The sequence below is a fragment of the Gallus gallus genome, chromosome 2, assembly GCF_016699485.2.
Source record: "Gallus gallus isolate bGalGal1 chromosome 2, bGalGal1.mat.broiler.GRCg7b, whole genome shotgun sequence".
Lineage (NCBI taxonomy): Eukaryota > Metazoa > Chordata > Aves > Galliformes > Phasianidae > Gallus > Gallus gallus.
Genome location: NC_052533.1, coordinates 61,347,068 through 61,366,456, shown reverse-complemented (window position 1 = coordinate 61,366,456; position 19,389 = coordinate 61,347,068). Strand labels below are relative to the sequence as shown.

The 19,389-nt window shown below is 44.9% G+C and overlaps 1 protein-coding gene and 1 non-coding gene across 10 annotated transcripts in view; both read left to right on the top strand.

Moving 5' to 3' along the window:
• Positions 1 to 19,389, top strand: part of LOC121106455 (ataxin 1) — a 206,756-nt gene that overhangs the window by 134,945 nt on the left and 52,422 nt on the right. Inside the window, exons 5-6 of one of the 9 annotated variants that reach the window (XM_046933599.1) lie at positions 755 to 14,771; positions 15,524 to 18,529. The exons of the other annotated variants lie outside the window; for them this stretch is intronic. The gene's annotated coding sequence lies outside the window, so the exon portion shown is untranslated. The remainder of the gene's footprint in view (positions 1 to 754; positions 14,772 to 15,523; positions 18,530 to 19,389) is intronic. 9 annotated transcript variants of the gene reach the window in all.
• Positions 6,810 to 6,886, top strand: MIR1747 (microRNA 1747). Its single transcript, NR_035246.1, has one exon. It is a non-coding gene; the product is annotated as a microRNA 1747 (primary transcript).

The window sequence follows — 19,389 nt, the reverse complement described above, 5'->3', positions numbered from 1 at the left end:
AACAAAAGCATATTGCACAGTCTGAAAGTAATGGAAGCTTCGAGCACAGAAGTAGGATTTCGTATCTGATACTACATCTTTTTAAATCTCTTCTTGAGAATGTCAAACACTGTAAAAAAAACCTAATCCAGCAGCCTTGCTTTTCAGTCTGTTGACTCAAAACATTTTCTGCTGTACGCTGAGATTTTCAGTCGTTGACATAGTATGCAGTTGTTCTTGCTAAATTAAGAACGTCTCATGCTTTCTGGGATCCCATAGTAGAACTGCTGAGTTGCAGTACTTACATAAAAAAGTGAGGTTAGTTTATTGAGTGGTTGGTTAGGCACATCTTACAATGCTCCTGCTTTTCTCCTAGTGACTCCCTTAAAACTTCCATGAGGTGGGGGAAAATACAGCTAATAGCAAGCTGTGCCTGAGTACCACACAGTTCAGGCTTTGTGCAGAGCATGGCTTTGGCATCTGGAGTGGGAGCTCAGTGCACATTAGCAGCGGTACATTCACTGACATAAATTGCTGTCAGAGCAGTGGAGGAACGCAGCTTTGTGTTTTGTGAGTGCTGGATGCAGTCTATCTCAGACTCCCCGTGAGATCATGGAAGATCTGCTCAAACTTACAATGCTCAGACTTTATAAGTCTGGGTGTGGGGCACTGCAGTTTGATAACCAGGCATCGCTTCTGAAATAAATACAAGCTCAGTTGCAGGGCTTCTACCTGTTTTGCCTCATTCCTGCCTTTTTTTTTACTGTCTTCTCAGAGCACAGGCCTACGAGCAGCCCAGTATTGAAATCAGCTGGCCTTGGGGACATCTTGTGAGTCACCTTCACTGTGTTTCCTGCCAAAACCACGTAGAGGACATGCATTCCCCTTTATCCACAGATGTAATGCTGCCCTGATGTGTCTCAGCTGCACCTTAGAAAGTCGCAGCCTTTCGGAGAAGGGACGGGGAAGGTGCAGTCAGAACAGAGTGGTTCAGATTGTTCATACAAACTGCATAAGGAAAGCCTCCAATTATTTATGTAGAGACCTGCATCGCGCCCCAGTGACCCAACAAATCAGTAGAGTACTACTGTAAGTTGCCGAGTGTTTTCATAGACTCCTCAAGGTGTGCTTTTTGTTTTCTTCTGCTGCTTGGTTTGCTGTTCTTACCTAGACGTCCAGCTAAAGCAGTCATGACCATCTTTTCCTTGCCCCACATCTGGTGGTGATGCGGTGACTTCTCATTTGCTTCAGCGGGGGTGACATAAAGCAGTAGAGTAGCTTGAGGCCTGAATGTGGGGTTACGATTGTCATAGTCTGGAGTTCTAAGCATAGAATTTGAACCACAACAATTGTTCACGAGAGTTTTGCCTTTATCCTCCTTAAAATAAGGAAAGTAACCGAAGCCTACGTATGCTTGGTTCCTTGTGAATCATGGGGATTACATGCCTGAAAGTGTGTTTGGCAAAGTCCTTGTGCCTCTCTCCTGCTTTTCTACTTCTCTTAGATACTCAGTGAACGTGAAAAACCTTCCTATTTATGGAAATGGAGAAAAAAAATGTGTTCCTTTTCCTGCTCACCACAGTTATTAAAGATTTTTATGGAAGGGTCACAACTGAAGTAGGATTCATTTCTCCCAGTCTACCATGATTATTTGGGATTAAAGCAACTTGTGTTAGTGTTGTGGGGAATTTCTGAGAAGTCCCTGGTCCCCAGTGAAATTTGTTTTTACTTTACTTCCTGCTTTACAGAAAGCTTATTCCTGACACGAGCCCTGCCATGCTTGTCAGTTCAGCAAACGTTTCCTTGGCGTTGCACTTGCTGTTTTTGAACCACGAAACGCTTTTAGGTAAAGTTATCATAATATAAACTGAAAATTGACAGGCTGAATAGTTGTGGTTAGTATGTGCTATAGTGGTGATGACATGGGAAAATATGTTGTTTTTCTCCAGATGACTGTTTGAGGTTAGTTCTAGACCATTTTGTTCATGATGTGCCAGCTAAAATTATGATCATAGCTTTGAAGTAAGCAGGTTAGTTTGAATTATTATTTTTTTTAAGCTTGATAAAGGCCTGTTGTCAAAGAATGGATGTTGTTGTTGGTTTTGGAATTAAAAAGGATAGAGCCAACCATCAAAAGGTCTGAAATGCTTAGAGCAGTAAGTTTCCCTTTCTTGAGAAGTTCATCTCCCTGACAAGTGTATCCGAAGTTACCTCACTGGTGAGACTAGCATGGGCAAAGCGTGACCTGCAGGGTAAAAACTGGTAGTTCAGGTGCTTCTTCTTCACCAGAAGATGGTGGAGTGAAAGAGGGATGGGTAACAGCAAGCAACGCCAGGGTTTTCTGCTGGTTGCAGAGGCAGCATGTCCTAGTCCTGTTCCTTATGTTCCTGTCCTGAGTTCAGGATGGGAGAGGCACCCAGTCTTGCAAGGATGGCAGCGCAGTAAAGCCTTGAGTGGCATTTTAGGGAGGAGGTGGTGTTTGATGTCTTCCTATCTAATGATAAAAACAAAAGTGACTCAAATGTCACTTTCTTCCAAAACAGGAGCCTTTTTGGTGTGGGCTGCCAGTGTGTGTTAGGAGCGATATGCAAAATACACAGAATTTGTGTGGCTAAAAGATGGTTTCTTTTTCTTTCATCTGCCTCTGTTTCATTTTGTGCTGCAAGGATGCAGTTACATGTAGAAGCCTTGACATATTTTGTGGGACCTTGAAGCAGCTCCACTGAACTGCAGCTCACATTGAAGCAGACGAATGTGGAAGGGTAGCAGAAGACATTATCCCACCTTACATTTTCAAACAAAACCCTGCGGTTCTGGAGAAGTTCTTCCCCCACCTGCTATGCCAGTGTGTGAGTTTGGGGGTTAGATCTGTTCCAAGGTCTTTTTGGTGTTTGAGCACAGAGAGGTGTCAGCTGTGGAGGACCAGCCTTAAGTGTGAGTTTGCCTGCGTTCACCCTTCCTGAACTGCTCTACTGAAAGGAGATTGTCAGCACAGCCCACTGAAGTGAGTATTTAATCAGTGTTTCCATTTTTTCTTTTTATGGGCTAATCTCAGCTCTTTTTGTGGTGAAGAGAAGAACAGGGAATGGAGTGTATTGCTAACACCTCATTTGCTCTGAGCTGAGGAGTCTCTGAAGGTTCCCGGAGGTTAGACCGTGCTTGCATATAGGTGCTGCCCTTTAGCCTCAGCAAACACAGAGAACGTATGGATGGATGGCTCTTTTCTAAACCATCAGTGAAGAACCTGAGGAAGAGATGGTCTTCTAATTCTAATGTTCTTCTAATTCTCGTGCCCTTCTAGTAATGCCTGGAGGCGTAATTCCCTTTCTCAGCATTTTCTTCTGCTCTCTTTTGCATGTTTCGTGTAAGTACAGCCAGTTCTCAGGAGAGTTTAAGGTGCAATTTCCCCTACTTTTGATTTGATATTGTGAAATATTTGATTCTCAGTTAAAATAGTGACAGTATATTGATTAATATGATAATATTGATAATATTATCTGACCAGTTCAATTCTTGAACTAGATTAGATCTGAAAAACCATGCTTGAATATAAGTAAAAAGATCAACTTATGCAAGGATGGTGGGTGGTCCAAATGGTAACCTATAAATGTTGGAGTTCGGATGTCCAGAAATGAGGGCAAGTGGAACTGTTAGCTGCTTTTCTCAGACATAAATCCTTCAAAGTTCGCCGCAAGGAAAAATTGAATTGCTACACAGAATGCATATAGAGTAAAACATTCTTACAATTGCCCAGTGTGGTTATTGACATAAATCTAGTGTCCCTGGGGCCAGGATGTCTCCCTGCACATTTTTGCATTCACTGGATGGATGATGGTCACTGTTCTAAGATAGAAGCAAGAAAAGGCAGCATTAGGTAGGAGGTTTTTTTATATCTAAATATTTAATGAAAAAAAACAAAAGTGACAGAAAATGGCACTTTATTCTAAAATAGGGGCCTTTTGGGTGTGGTCTGCCAGCGTGTATCAGGATGTGGTGGCTTAATGCCCTTGCTTCATTTCCATAAAGACTAATAGACCTTTAATTTCCATGGCCTTGCTCCCAGTCTGTGGGAAGTTCTTGTCTAAAAGTTTGCAGGGCTTGTGCCTGGATATCAAACTGGGTGGATATTTGTGTACGTGTGGTGGCATCCTGATCCCAGCTGAGGCCTCTGGGCACAGTACTGTCATAAGTTTTAAATAATAATAATAATGCTGTAAAAAGTTAAATAAATACATCGAGTTAATTTTATGCTCTCTTCCCCTCAGGCAGATGAGCATAAATTGAATTTTCTAATAATTAGCCCAAGCAATTATCATTGAGTAGATATACCTGATTGCATTAAGAGGTGTGATAACATGTGGAGGTAATCTTGCAAAGAGCACAGCTATTTCCAGACTGACCTGGCAGGACCAGGTCTGCTTGTCCATAAGTTGTACAGATGCTAAAGGAAGGTGTATGCTGTTTATTGTGTTGGCTATAGGCTATATGTATATGGCCATCCAGTTTGGAGTTTGGTCACTTCCATTTAGAGTCTTAGAAAATGCACTGAACTGCCTCCACTTGGCTTATTAAGCTGTCACAATAAAGGATGCTGCGCTGCCAGGCTGCCCTCCCAAATGCCTTGTAGAGGCTATTAACAACCACCTGTCAAGCTCCTTTGCAGTGTCTGAGCAGCCTGACCCAAAGCATCTGCTGCCATGCAGGGAAAGCAGGGCCTGCACGCAGCTGGGCACTCCTAGAAATGCCACCAAAGGTGGGGGAGTGGGAGCACAGGGCTTCCAGGGGCTTGCCTTTGCATCTGCTGAGGTTTGGTAGTGAGCAATGAGGGAAACAAAAGGAAAAAAGGCGTTGTGTAAGGCAGACGGTCTCTCTGTGCTCTCTCACCCCGTTTTGACAGAAGTTGCAGAAGCATTTCTTTCTTATTTTCCAAGTTAAGATATAAAACCATAAACAGATCTTTTCCTCCATTGCTGACTTGAATGAAGGCTGACCTTGTTGCACGTGTGGAAATTGCTTGGCTATGTCAAATCTAACGTTTATTGTATCGTAGCTGCATGAAGTCCAAACTCCCTCTCTGCTTTCCTTGCAGAGAAAGCTGCTTGTTCGTGCCCATTTCCAGAAACTGAATTGACAAAAGAGAGAGGGGGGAAAATCAGCCCAGTAGCATCTCAAAAATGTTTGTGGAGGGTTTTTTGTTTCATGTTCAGGGATTATTTTCTTTCTTTCTTTCTTTCTTCCTTCCTTTTTTTTTTTTTTTTTCTGAAATTGTGAGCTCGGAATCCAAGGAGGCTCAGCAATCAGCGTGTTTGAATGCCGGCCAAGACACTGAACTGGCAGCCATCCATTCTGATAGCAGTGTGAGTGAAATGTGTACTCAGTAACTGGATTCAGGCCCTTCATAGTTTGCAAGCAAATATTTCTGCTTTTGCAGATCAGATACAAAATAGGAAAAGCTGTGCGGCTCTTGAGCATGTGAGAGGGAGGGTTCTGCACCTTTACAAAGGGTTATTGGCACTTCTGTGTCTCAAAGTCCCGTGCCTTGGGTTGTCATCTCAAAGGCAATGTTGTAATTCCAAAATGCATTTAATTACGTCTCTTAATGTTTTAACTGCTGAATATGCCTTGCATGAAAGCTGTAAATACCTCACGCTGGCAGTAAGCTGTAGGAAAGTGAAGTAAATTGGCGTTTTGTAAAAAGGTTGTACAAAACGAATGGAAAGCTATGCAAATAAGCTATGATACAGGCAAATTTGCATTTCCTCGTGGGTTTAGTGATGATATGCACAGCGTGACTTTGGCAGACTTGCTTCCTGGGATGAAGCACGTACTCATGGCATGACCCTGTAGGGTCAATTTGACAAGTGCAACGTTGTGATTTTCCATGCAGTTTCTCAGAACCACTGAACAACATGCAGCAATAAGTAGCAGCAAAGGAAATTGATTTTTTAGAGTAAATACGTGTAGTAGGAGGAAAAAGTGTTATACGAATCTTTCACCTTGCCAAAATAAGGTTAACAGTTTTGCTTGGTGGTGCTGCTCAACTTTCCAAAGTGACCGCCTTCTACAGTCTTGCATTGACTTTTGCTCTTTGGTATAGAAAACATCAGGATGAGGAGGAGATAACGTAGAGTTTTTGTGCTCAGGGTGCTCAGATCACGAGAGCAATAGGGTGATGTTACAGTCAGCTGACAGTGCAGTTTCAGTCTCTGAATTAATTGAACCAGTGGCAGCTCTTAAAACTTGTTCTTTTGCCCAACTGAGAAGAAAGGTAGGGACGTATCACAGAATCATAGAATGGCCTGGGTTGAAAAGGACCACAATGGTCATTGAGTTTCAACCCCCCTGCTATGTGCAGGATTGCCAACCACCAAACAAGACTGCCCAGAGCCACATCCAGCCTGGTGTCTGGTGATAATAATGCTATTATAGGAAGGATGACATGGAAACTCACTCTCAGAGCCCCTTACGATCTGTCTTACTTTGGAGAGACATTTTTTAAATGTGGGTAAAAAGTACTTCTGAAATGGCTTCACCTGCTTTTTTTCTCTTATAAATTTTATTTCTTTTCAGGAATTTGTTCAGGGTATTAAATTGAAAAAATCAAAGAAAAATAAATGAATTTGAAGTTATTGGTATTGGCCTTCACACGCCGCATGTTTCCACAAACCAGTTATTTCATATTTGTTTTTTCTTTTCTACTGCGAAAGTGATCCAAATACAGATTTCTCTATGCGCTTTTTTTTTTTTTGTCACAAGGGTGATTATGGTCCAGCATCTCTTCCCAAGCCATCTCACAGCAAGCCTGTTGGTGCAGTGTGACCGCTCCTCCTCCAGGGTGCTGTGCACTTGAATGGAGTTCTGGGTGTTCTCATGGATCCTGAATCCCTTCAAGTGGACAAAACGTTGGGCATTAATCTGCAGTAGGCTGTGGAGTCTTACAAGGAACGCCTCCGGAAAGCATCTCTCCTCCAGGCAGTATTTAAGTATTATTTCTCCTAAGGCAATAGTTTGGTAGCTGCAGGACCAAGCAACTGGTACAGTGCTGTCCCACATTTAAGCACAAGCTTAAGTGCTCTCTTCCTGTGACCTCAGCGCACCCAGCACTCTGTTCCTTTGCCTTACAGAAGCAGAAGGGAGTTTGGCTGCTTTCAAGTGAAGTCTGCCAAAAAAAAAAAAAAAAAAATCCCAGCAAGCATCTTCTTTTTTATTTTTTTTTCTCTCCCTTGGCTTCTCTATAAATAGTTGAACATTTTTTTTCAGAGCGAATGCAGTGAATGTTCTGTGGTGGTGAGTGAACGCTGCGATGCTCTGGTATGCGCTCCTGAATATCGTCGTAAGATGCTTGAGTAGAATTTAATTCAGGTTTTTAAATGAGAGGAAAAAAGACTGCTATTAAATCTTGTCTCAATTTTGTCCTTGACTACACGAGAAGCCCTTTCGTTTGGGAACAGTTTGGCTTCTCGTTTAGCTGTATCATTGGATGCACGTTGAGGGTTTTCCCTTATTATCCTTACCACGCAGACAATCACGTCACTCTTGAAATGAATGCTCCTTTTGCTGTCCATATGCAAGACATTAAGCGAACATCTGTGTAAGTCCCAACATACAGCAATGCAAATTATTGGTGACAGGATGAAGAGCCTGCCTTTCCACTGCCTGTCTGCAAAGGGTCTGTGCATGGAGATCAGCTTTGTGCTGGTACCACTCGATGCCTGTTGGCTTTGTGCACCACCGCCTTGCTACCAACAACAACTACTAGGGTTTTGTCTTCGTTTTTTCTTTCTTCTTCTTTTTCTTCTTTTTTAACGAGCCAAATGCATAGTTTTATCAAGAAAATGGTATCAGAATTGTGTGGGATTTTGTGAGTCATTACCAGAAATACTGCAGTGGGTGGATTAACCCCTTCAAAGCGGCTGCTCTGAGTGTTTCCAGGCTAGGAAGGTGCAGTGAAAATAGGGTTGTGCTTGCAGTTGTATTCTGCACCCTTCAGCTTACCCTGGGTAAGGGAGATAATTCTTGTCCTGTTGGCAGCACCTTGGTACTTCCTGCTGGCAGCAAAATGAAATTGATGGATTTTTGTCATGCTCTGGATGAGAAACACTGGGTGTTTCTCAAGGCTGTGCCCGTGTGACAGGATACTGTAGTGTGAAACACGGGCGCTTCTGTCTGTGGCTTGAGAAGTGGTGGCTGTAGCACTTGCATAAGTGCCCCGAGTAGCACTGTGGTGGTATCTGTGTGCTGTGCCTCTCAGCAGCAGGACTTCCTCAGGGTACTCTGATCCCGGTGTCACAGAGCTTTTCTTAAATGCATTCACCTCTCTAAAACATTCATTGTATTATAATACAGTGTATTATATACACAGTGCATTTACTCATCCCAGCATGGTGTAGGAGCCACTGCCATGTTCTCTCTCTGATGTGGGGCTGCGGAGGTAGGCATGCGTATGTCATCTCACCTGCTTTGTCCAAGTGTTCGGCAGTTCAGGGTTTCTCACCGGAACATTTGTTTTGGATAGATACTTTCCATTTAGGTCTTAAAGGAACAGGAAAAGCTTGTTCTCCAAAACAGTGGTCAGGCACTGGAACGGGCTGCCTGGGGAGGTGGTGGAGTCACCATCCCTGGAGGTGTTCAAGAACTGTTTAGGTGTTGTACTGGGGGACAAGTTTTAGTGGGAAATATTGGCGATAGGTGGACAGTTGAACTGGATGATCTTGGAGGTCTATTTCCAACCTTGGTGATTCTGTGATTCTATGATATTATCCTGTGCACTGAAGAAAGTGTTTTGATGAAGTTAGAATGGAGTTGGAGAGGAGGTGTCCAGCTAATGCTTGCCGTGAAGGATGGCGTAGTAGTCTGACACACAGCTGAAACCTGTTCTACTGAGTGATGGCTCACTTTGCCTAATGCCCTCCCAAGCCTAATATGTGACAAATAAACATGTGACAGCAGAAGTTTTGAAATGACAGAGAAGGGAAACAGCTGGCCTGGTAAGGCAAAGCTAGTCTTCTTGGTGATGCTGTAGTCAGGGTGGGTCCAAGGGTGGCCATGGTCATTGTCCTAATCCAGTCCTGCCAGGAGCCAGACCTTCACAAGGGGACAGCAGGTCTGGCTTGTTTTTTGTCCTCTTTATATAAGGCTAGTGTAGAACTGCTTCTGGATTTCCCTGGGCATATTTTTTTCTCTCCTTTTCTTGCCAGATTGGAATCTGAGGCTTTGAACAAACAAAATAACAGTGGTGACAGTGTTGGGTTTTTTTGTGCCTGTGGCAGCTCAGTTGGAGCCATAGTGCAGCATGTGAAACTCCGTGGGTTCAGGTGTGGAAATACCAACCTTTCCACTGCACAGGTACAAACTAACCGGGTGTTGTGTATATACTGTAAACCTAGTTTGTGAGGTTTTTTATAAATCTGAAGCATCACTGTCATCTTGCGCATTGACAACATTTGCACATAGGAGCATGCACTTACCTGGTAGGTCTCAGTAAGAAATAGGGCAGGCCCAGAGCAGTAACTTTCCATTGACTGAGTCGTCCTTGGTCTGTGGTTCAGGACAGCATTTTATGCACGTGCAGACATGCATTCTCATGTTGTTGCCTTTTGAGTTGGAGCCCTGTTGCAGGGCAGAATATTGCTGCTGCGTTTGTGTCTTATTCTTTTGGGGTAGTCGGTTGCATCGTGCACAGAAGCACAAATGCACGCTCTGAAGATATGCAGAGGCAGGTGGTAGCCTGTGCTTTTCTTCTGTTTGCAGTTTTTAAATTAAAAAAAAAAAAAAAAACCAACAACTTTTCAAGCTCTACACTGTCAAGAATGTGGGTGTCTGTCTGAATGAAAGAAAGATAAAATAAACTTACATAATAAATACACTAGTAAATTTCCAGTTTCCCTAAAGCCTTTGCATGGTGCAGCTGCTTTGGGGGGCTAGTTTGGTTGCTTACCCAAGGAAGAGGAGCAACTTTGGAAGAAAGTTCCCATGAATACTACAATTTTGTTAATTATTAACAACCTACAATTCCAGTTGCAACATGAAACGCTGCTTTCCAGCAAATTCATATCTGCTTGCTTCTACATCACGGCGTATGTCAAGTATGGGACGTGAATCCAAAGACTTTGGCTTTATCTGTATGTGAAATATATATATATACACACACAACAGTACTGGTTTTCCTTTTTCAGCGTTTTAAAAGTTGACTGCCTAGAGGTAGGCACCTGGATGTGTCTTTAGGGACTGAAGTCAGTGGGATGGTTTTCAAAGTTCCTGTGTACCTGCAGCTCTCCGAGAATTAATTAAAAGCAGATGTTCTTCTTGGCAAGTTTGACAGAAACAAATAGGGACATGCCGGGTGCCCAGCACCTTTGAAACAGTAGCTGCTCGTTCAGATGCCTAAACATGGAGTTTGGTGTTTAAATGTAGGCACCTAAGTTGGAAACGCTTTGGCCCCATAATCATAACAGTCAGCGTCCCCTCTGTCCTGAAGTGCTGCAGCACAGATTCCTGTGAGAAGCCGGAGGTTCGCGTGTGGGAGTGAGCGGGGACGGGGATGTGGAAGCGAGTTCGGCTGCCTGCCTTATAGCGCATGCAAATCAGGGTCAGATGGCTTGACAGTTGGTTATGAAACCGAACAGAAATTATGCAAAATGGGATTGATTTTTGCACATATTTTTAGTTTTTGTCTTTCAGCAGCTCGAATCTTTAATTAAAATCCCAAGGAGGAAAAAAAAAAAAGAAAACCCAACACCAAAGTACAAGCAGCAACTGTTAGTTTCACATAGATACTGGATGTAAAGTAATGGCCTGCTACGCTCTTTTTAGGGATCATTTTTATCCCATCGCAACTGAGAATATAAAGCCATCTTACAACTTGCCAGAAGTGACACCTGCTTTCATACATCCTAATAATTACTTCAGCTTTGACAGAAAGTACTTGGCAGGGTGCATACAAATTATGACTCGCTTCGGGGTACAAATAATGTGATAATGACTTTAAGAGTTTCTCTTTATGCTCGGGATATTTGCATGTACACGCTTTGTTCATATGAAACGAGCAAGAGATGAAGAGTTTTGGCTCACTTCTTCTAACTTTTGAATAAAAATGCCTGTTGGATACTGTAAGCTTACAAGTAGATGAGGAAAGTGAAATAAACAGTAAGATTTTCAGTGGCTGCCTCATTTTTTTTTTTCCAATTCTGTTGCTGGGAACGTGCCCTGGACATTTGTGAGGAATAAATGATTTCTGATGCTAGACGTTGGGAGTCATCTTGCTAGAGCAGAGGACTTGCCTGCAGTTAAGGGCCATCAACCTGCGAAGGCTTTTCTCCCTCTGCCCTGCCCTGCGGTGAATGAGTTTTCAGTTGAAAGGGCATTTGGGCATGGCACGTGCTCTTTTCCCCCATTCTTTTTGCTGTTCTTGTTGCATTAAATGAAACTTGAAGTCACGTGAATTTCTCTGTCTGCAAAATCAAGGTCTTTGTCGTATACTTGACCCTGAACTATAGCTGGGAAGTTAATCTTGCACGATACTTGGTGGTTGCTGGATATCTTTCAGCCCTTAAAGCATTCAGGATTAAACGTTTAGAGTGTACACTGTGTAGAAGCTCATGTGGGGAAAAGGGGGCTGCTGCACAGAGACCAATGGTACGCTTGCTCAAGATCATCTGGTGGTGCAGAGATATAATTCCACATTGAGGTGGCCCAAGCTCTACCCTGGGGTAAGGCAGCGTCTTTCTCTGCCATATTTTGTTATCCATCAGCAACCTGAGCTTCTAAAATGCTAAAGAAAGGTAGTGTTGAGTAAGCTTTCCTTATGTGTATCTTTCCTTATTCATATCTGTTACCCGTTCCCCATCTGGTTTTCATAGCAAAAAGGAGCCCAGGGAGAGTGTGAGGGACAAGTGTGAGATGTCCTTAAGCAGCTAGCTGAACCAAGGCGAGTTGAGCAGTTTCTGAAAACCAGAACATGAAGTTTCCACACAGGCTTCCTTAGAGACCTGGAAAAGGAAGGCATCAATAAATACACTGCCTTTGCGAGACAGAATGAGCAGTAGTGGAAAGCAGTTGGGAGCCAGTTAGTTATTTATCTGAAAGAAGTACAGTATGTTACTTTTCCACCTCTGCTAGGGGACTTAGGAAGACAAATGCCTTTTACTTCCTGCCTGAGAGGAGTTAAGCTCTTTCTATAAAAAGAATGAATTTGGAAAACGTCTGGCATGTTTCTGTGTGCGTGCATAATGGTCTGTGTCTTTTATCAGACAGAGCTTTAGGAGATACAAAGTTCATGTGTGCATGAGTCTGTCATTACCAGAAAGACTTTGGCAAATTGCAGAGAATTCAGACAGCTGCAACGAAAGTGATTAATACGCTAGAGAGGAGAGATTAAGAATTACATACGAATGGTTTGTCTGAATGAGAGAGAAGAGGGGAAAAGAAGAGGGTGATGCTAAAACTGCCAATCCTGTACTGAAATATCCAAGTCTGGAGAGGAGCTGGTTTGGGTGGTCCAAGCAGTGTGACTAGGCATTTCTGAGCCCAGAAAATCCAGGCTGAAATCCAGAAGCACTTCCAGCTAGCGAGATCTGCTAGATTGTGGGATAATCCCCGGCAGGACGAGGTGGAAGCCACGTCACTTGAATCACTTAAACGAGCCCCAACAGAGGCCGAGTTGCCTCAGGATGCAGCCCCAGAGGGGACCCGAGCATCCCCTTCCAGGTGATTTTACTCTCTGCGGTGCTGTCTGTGGAGGTACAAACACTGACAGTGGCTAGAAATGGCGCGGGGATTTCTGACAGTGCTGCATTTTAGCATATATTTGAATAGGGGTTTCCTCACAGAAGCACGAAAATCCCTTGCTGTTAATGTTTCTGCCCTGCAGCTGCCTCTGCTTGCTGCACTTACTAAAACACTGCGAAAGAAAGCACAAGTTGCCTTACTGTAAAACTACCTGGTGATAAACTTTTTATGCTCGACTTGGAACAGGCTGATAGGGCCGTTCTCAAAGTCAAAGGAAAAGCTATTGGCAGGCAGCGAACAGCTGCTGCCAGTGAGAAAGGCTGAGCAAATGGGTCTGGTTTACTCATTCACTGCTCTGCTGTATCTCAGCAATCCCCACGGTCTTGAATTGTGCTTTTCATGTAGGTGCTTGGTCTCTTACGCCTCTGTTTTTCTGTATGGACATAAGGCCAATTTGCGAGTGCGTGACTAGAAAGCTGCAACATGTATGATGAAAACTAAGGGTTTTTATTTTTTAATAACCCAGTAGGGATGGTTATGTTTGCGACACCATATCCACCATAATTCTTCCTTCCTGCTAGGCTCTCTGCAGTGCTGGGGCTGTGAGGCTTCGGATGGCTGATGTGCGCTCTGTTTGCCGCTCTGTGGGTAAACGAAGGAGATAAAGCTATCGCCTCCTTCCTTTCAGGTCCACGCTAGGTAATTTCACAGGGAAAATGGTCTGCTTCTGGCACACTCGGAATTTCCAGGGTTTGCATCCTCTGATGCTTTGCACTGAGTATAGAGGAGACCGGGTGACCCCATACGGGCTTCCCAGTGCCAAGCTCCATTACAGTGTGCAAGCCACACTGGCAGCGTCCTGAGCGCTGCTCTCTCTTAGAGCCCCCTGCACAGCTTACCTGTCATGGCTGGTTTTATGGGGTTTTCAGGATCTCTGAAAAGCAAGGTTAAGCATTTCCTGCTGCCACCTAAGTAGCAGGATGGGGACAGAGGTCTGGAAAGAAATATATGTCGAGGTGTTGTCAAAACACTTATTTCCTTAGCAGGAAGTATCGATCCTGCAAGCCATATTCTATTACAACGGCTTTATTTCTCCTTTATAAATGACTAATGCAGACTATAGCTAATCAACTGGTGTGATGGATATTGGTGAACTAAAGCAGCCATTGGTCACCATGCACATCTTAGCTTCTGCCAGCTGTTTGACTGCTTTTAACAATCCTAAAACGGGGTTTGGCCTGGAAATCAAGGTTTTAAAGGCTGGTTTTATCACTTAGTGTTACACTGGGTTTTGGTTGTCTGATTTACTGATTTTTTTTATCATCTTGTACTGGCACTTAATAATGCTTGTAAATAATGAAATACACTTCTGCTTTTTAATGTGCTCCTGTTCTCATTGTCTGTAAGCCTGTTCTGAAGGAGCAGCTAGGGTCAACTCTCAGGTAGCATTGTGTCTTTGTGAGTGTATGCTAATGCAAGACAAAAGTCATTCAAAAATGGTTTTGAATCTGTTGAATTAAAGCACATGTTCCAGATTTGGGAGAAAAGTGGTGGCTTTTTTCAGCTGTGTATGTGAAGTTTGGTTTTTTACTTCACAAAACAGTAAAGATTAAACTGAATTTCAGGAAGAGATACAAACTGGAGCCGTGTTCCTGTTAAGTTTTGTAGACTCCAGTAAAAAATACAATAATTATGATATTACTTGGAGCTTTTCTGTAAGTAGTCCTTTTAGGCTCAAATTCTGGGACAGATTTTAAATTGAATGTCTGTTGTTAGTTAGATCTCAAAAGAATAATCTGTGAAGTAACTCTCTTCACCATCCTTCGGTGAACAAATTTAACGTAAGAAGGCCATGGAGCTGTTGGAATGACTCCAGAGTAGGCCACAAGGATTCTCAGAGGGCTGAAGCATCTCTCCTCTGAAGAGAGGCTGAGAGAGTTGGGCTTGTTCAGTCTGGAGAAGAGAAGGCCCCATGGAGACGCCATTGTGACCTCCCAGTACTTGAAGGGGGCCTGCAGGAGAGCTGGAGAGGGATTCCATCAGAGGAAGGGGTGATAGGACAAGAGGTGATGGCCTTAAACTAAACAAGGGTAGATTTAGATTGGATATTGGGAATAAATCCTTCACTATGAGGGTGTTCAGGCACTGGCACAGGCTGTCCAGAGAAGCTGTGGATGCCCCATCCCCGGAGGTGTTTGAGGCCAGGTTGGATGGGGCCCTGGGCAGCTTGATCTGGTGTGAGCTATCCCTGCCCATGGCAGGGGGTTTGGAACTATGTTGTCTTCCCTTCCAACTCAAACCATTCTGTGATTCTAAGACCACCTCTGTTCATCCTCTGCAGATGTATGAGACTGTGTGGGAATGGAGAGCAAACTCTTGACCAGTGTGATTTGTCCCTCTAGACTAGTATACGAGTCCTGGACCCTAGAGGCAATTTGAGTAGGTAGATTTGATCTTGTACCTGCCCAGCACATTACTTTGGTGAACAGGGACTTTCAGTGACTAATGCCAACTGAAAGAGCATGCAGTTTCTTGCAGTACGGTGCTCGCCTTAGCTGTTAGTAGAGGAAGGGAGTTGTGCTTGGCTCCTCTCCCTGAAATACTCTGGTCTCCAGAGCTGTCAGTCTGACATTGTTCTCATCTGAAAGTTGCTTAAAATAGAGAGGAATAAAGGAGCAAGGAAGGTGCTTGGAGGAAAATTGCCTGTTTCACTACAAACCATAATGTGCAAAGTGCCATTTTGCAGCTCAGGGTAAGCACACAAAAATTAAGAAGCACCAGAAAAATTGCAGTGGATCAGCAGAATATTCTCTTGCAGAGTTAAGAGGCAAAGGAAGTGAGCAATCGACAGCTCAGAGCTTGGTCTGACATTTGTGGATGGTGTATTAGCGAGCCTGGGTTGTAGCTGTAAAGGTAAATGGGACACCGATATGGATGAGGTGGCACTAAGCACACAGCCGAGCAGCCTTACATGGCAGTAGCTCCCTTTAGGACTCATCAGCTGTGCCAAGTGTGAGACTAGCATCTTGGATGAGGTATAAACGGTTCAGTGCTAACTGCATTTCAGGAGTGAAGCACAGTCACCAACGGGCAATAGGACAAGCAGGCAGAAATGTTAGAAGCCGAGGGACGGCTACGAGGAGTGGGGTTGTTCAGCGGAGGGAAAACCCCATGCGTTGGTCTTGTGATGAACAAAAATACATGTTTCGATGTGTGATAAGCAATCTTTTCCTTTTACATGCACACCCATTAACACGTCTGCAATTGCCAACAGACTCACTTCAAAGAAGATGGTGTTACTCGTACTTTCCCCTTACATTTAAATACTCAGATCTGTGAGAAGAGCTGAGGTGCTGTCCTGGCACAGCCACGTGCTTAAGGCTGCTTTGTCCATTCTTCCCATGCTTTCACCTTTACTAGGATTTCCACACAGACCACGGGACAGGCTTCTTGTCCTGTGCACATGCCTGGCAGAAGAGTTTGCACATGTGAGCCTATGTTTCTGTGGCAAGGCAAGGGTGTACCTGTGTGGGAAGAATCGTCAAATTTGAAAACTTCTTCTTTCTTTCATTTTTCAGGGAGTTTCAGAATTAATCTTTAAAGCTTCAGTGCACATTGGAAAGACACTAAAAGAGTAAAAAACTTCCAGGTTTCACAGGTAGCGTTTTTCTCTTTGTTACCTTCATCCAAGAGGAAAAAATACTGCATCTTATTTTTCTAGAGGAAAAAAATATGAACTGATCCCTGTCTTTACAGCGAGCGCAGCCTTCCAGAAGAGAAGCAAATGCTTCTCAACGTGGTGTATGTGGTTTGTTTTGTCATTTTGAGAAGCTGCCATTTGAAAAGCTGGAAGTGAGGTGATCAGTGTAGGCCCAGTCTCACAGCTCTGGCATCCACAGAGCTCCACTCTCCTTTCAGGACAGGTAAAGGAGAGGGGTGAGAAGCGTGCTCACCTTCAGTGTACCATGGAAGGCTGAACTGGGCTGGATAACATCTTTCTGCCTCTCCACCCATGACAGCATACCAGAAAGCAGTCAGAAAAAAATCTGGCCCCATCTTTTCGCACATGGGAGTCTTCTGATCTCTGCCTAGCTCAGCATGGGCAGTGCCAGCCAACACAAGCTAGCCGTGGGGTTGGGAAAAGCAGCTTGGAAATGAGAGGAGGGAGTGTGTCCTGCCCCTGAATGGACTTTAAAATATTTTGTTCTTTGGCTCAAACGTGAGCTGACTAATCCTCATGGTTTGGCCACCTGTCCTGCAGCAAGCGTCTGTCTGTTGAGGTGGAACTCTGCTCTCTCTTTGCATTTAACAGCACGCAGTGTTGCTGCCCGGTGCGGTTTTACCGCCTGGAGCAGTTTGTGCAACCCGGGCCGATGTGCCCAGGCTGGCCCCAGAACTGCGGGCTCTGGTTCATCGCTCGGCTTTTTGCGGTGCACTGGGGAATGGGGGGAGCACAGAGGTACAAACCCACTGCTGGCTCAAAGCAAAACCCATTATTTGATTGTGTTTCCTGACAAGCTCTACCTTGGGCAGTTTCATGAGTAGTAGCTGCATGCTGAGGAGATAGTGTACCCTTCAGGCGTGTTGGACCGAGTTGCACTCTTCCCCTTTGTGCAGCGTTGCCCGTTTGTTAGATGCAGATTAGAAACAAAAGCTTTCACAATTAGTATTTTAATGGGAGAGCAGAGGAGCGACGTTCTGACCCGCTTACAAACGTGCCCGAGATTGCCTGGAGCCCAGCCTACTATGGGGCAGCGAAATCCTGCTTCCTGGGGATTAGGCCAGAAAACCAAGCCTCGTTATCAGCTCTCCTGGTTTCACAAGCCCCAGTGAGCATGTCTGAGTGTTTCCAGGCATTGGAGCAGCGCGTTCCCTCCCTTGTCCTGCTGAAGAAATTCCAGGCAGCGTGGAGATGTCCTCAGAGCCCGATGCAGCTCAGCCATATCTCTCCTAAGTGCGGCCTTTCCGAGGCCTTCCGCTGGAGAAATGGAGGAAGGAGCTTCTTTCCAAGAAAAAAATGTAGGCTGGGTAATCTGACATCATTCGGAGTCACATCACCCTACACCCACCAGCATGCAAAGATAGAATGGGAATGGCATAACGTGTTCTCACGGTAACACTAATAGTCCCGCTCTTGCAGCGCATTGTGCGGTGTCCCCACCCGCCATCGCCACAATTAACATTTCTGGCAGTGACTTTGAAAAGTGTTGCCATAACAAGGTTGCTGATCGGCGGCGACAAAAATCTTAACGAGGTACCTAATGGAGCTTTTTCTTTCCATTATTCCTCCTTAATACGTTCCGAAAAAGTCAGGAGGTTTTAACCTTGCCTTCAGCAGCGATACCCGGACACGCTTAATAGAATGCTGCTTCATTTGTGCCCGTGCTAGCCTGCGCTGAACGGGCTCTGAGACCCTCCTAATATAGTCAGTCAAATTGGTGCCCAAAGCCAAAGCAAACGTATAGCCAAACACATGTTTTCGGTCTCGAGCTGAAAAAATGCACTTCATGCTGAATAGCCTCCTCCAAGTGCCGCAGCTAATAAGCCATGTTGTGTTTTTACTGGAAAAGTATGCTTCTAGCCAAGCATTCTTTGCATTTTTCCCAGGATTTAGTCATAAAATCACTTTAGACATATTGCGAGTATGAAATGTGCGCACATCAGATAAAAGGGCAGCGATTTTTGTTTTGCTGCGCGGCTCCATGGAAACATTTTTTATCACCGTCCGATGCATTATCCCGAGCAGTCTGGCCCCTTTCTTCACCGTTAGCATCCCGTCGAATGAGCAAACGCCGACCTGCAGAGCCTGCGCTCACGACCCGAGGTGAGGGCGGTTTGGGGAAGGGACTCGCAGCCTCAGCGCTGCGGGTTTGGTGCCGTCGGAATCCAATTGCGGTCTCAGGCGCAGGTAGTGAGCAGCGCGCCGCGCTGCGTGTTCAGTGCAGGGTGCATAATTCCGCGTTGAAAAGAGAAGGAAGGAAAAAAAAAAAAAAAAGCGAGAAACCTGGAGACTTGCTGAACTATTTTAAGCGTTATTATTTCAAGAAATGATTTACGCAAGCGAGAAAAGCCTCTCGCACAGTAGGCAGCGCAGCCCCGGCGGCGGCGGCGGCGCACGGCACACGCTCGCAGCCCCCTCTGGCTGATGCTCGCAGCATCGTGCTCTGCTCGCAGCCAGCTGCAGTCCTGCTGCCTCCCCGGCAAGGAAGGGGCAGGGGGTGAGATTCCTGCAGGGAACCGCCGCTCGAGTCAGCAGCGGCGAGGTTTTAAAAGAGCGAGCGTGTACTTGCACTCGTTTTCATGTATGGGAATAGGGGGAGCTAGCTATCAAACATATGTTCACACATCCACAGTATACAGAGTAATGTGTATATACCACCTCGCCGAGCCAATCTGTGTTCTGAATAAGGGAGATATTTAAAGCGGCTCTGCAAACTTGTCTCTGCGGGGCCGTGCAGGAAAGCCGGTCTGATCTGCATTGCTTTGTGTGTACAATGTGTGTACGCGTTGCTCAGTGCAAAGAAACGGGTGGGTAGGTTGGGGATTCACACCAAGGGGCGAAGAGGGGTTACGCAGCCCCACACGTGACCCGAACCCCGTGAAAGGGGCACTGGTCCCGTGCAGGGTGCTCGCCACCTGCCCCGTCGTGAGTCACCTTCTGGCAGATGGGTGAAACATCAGTGC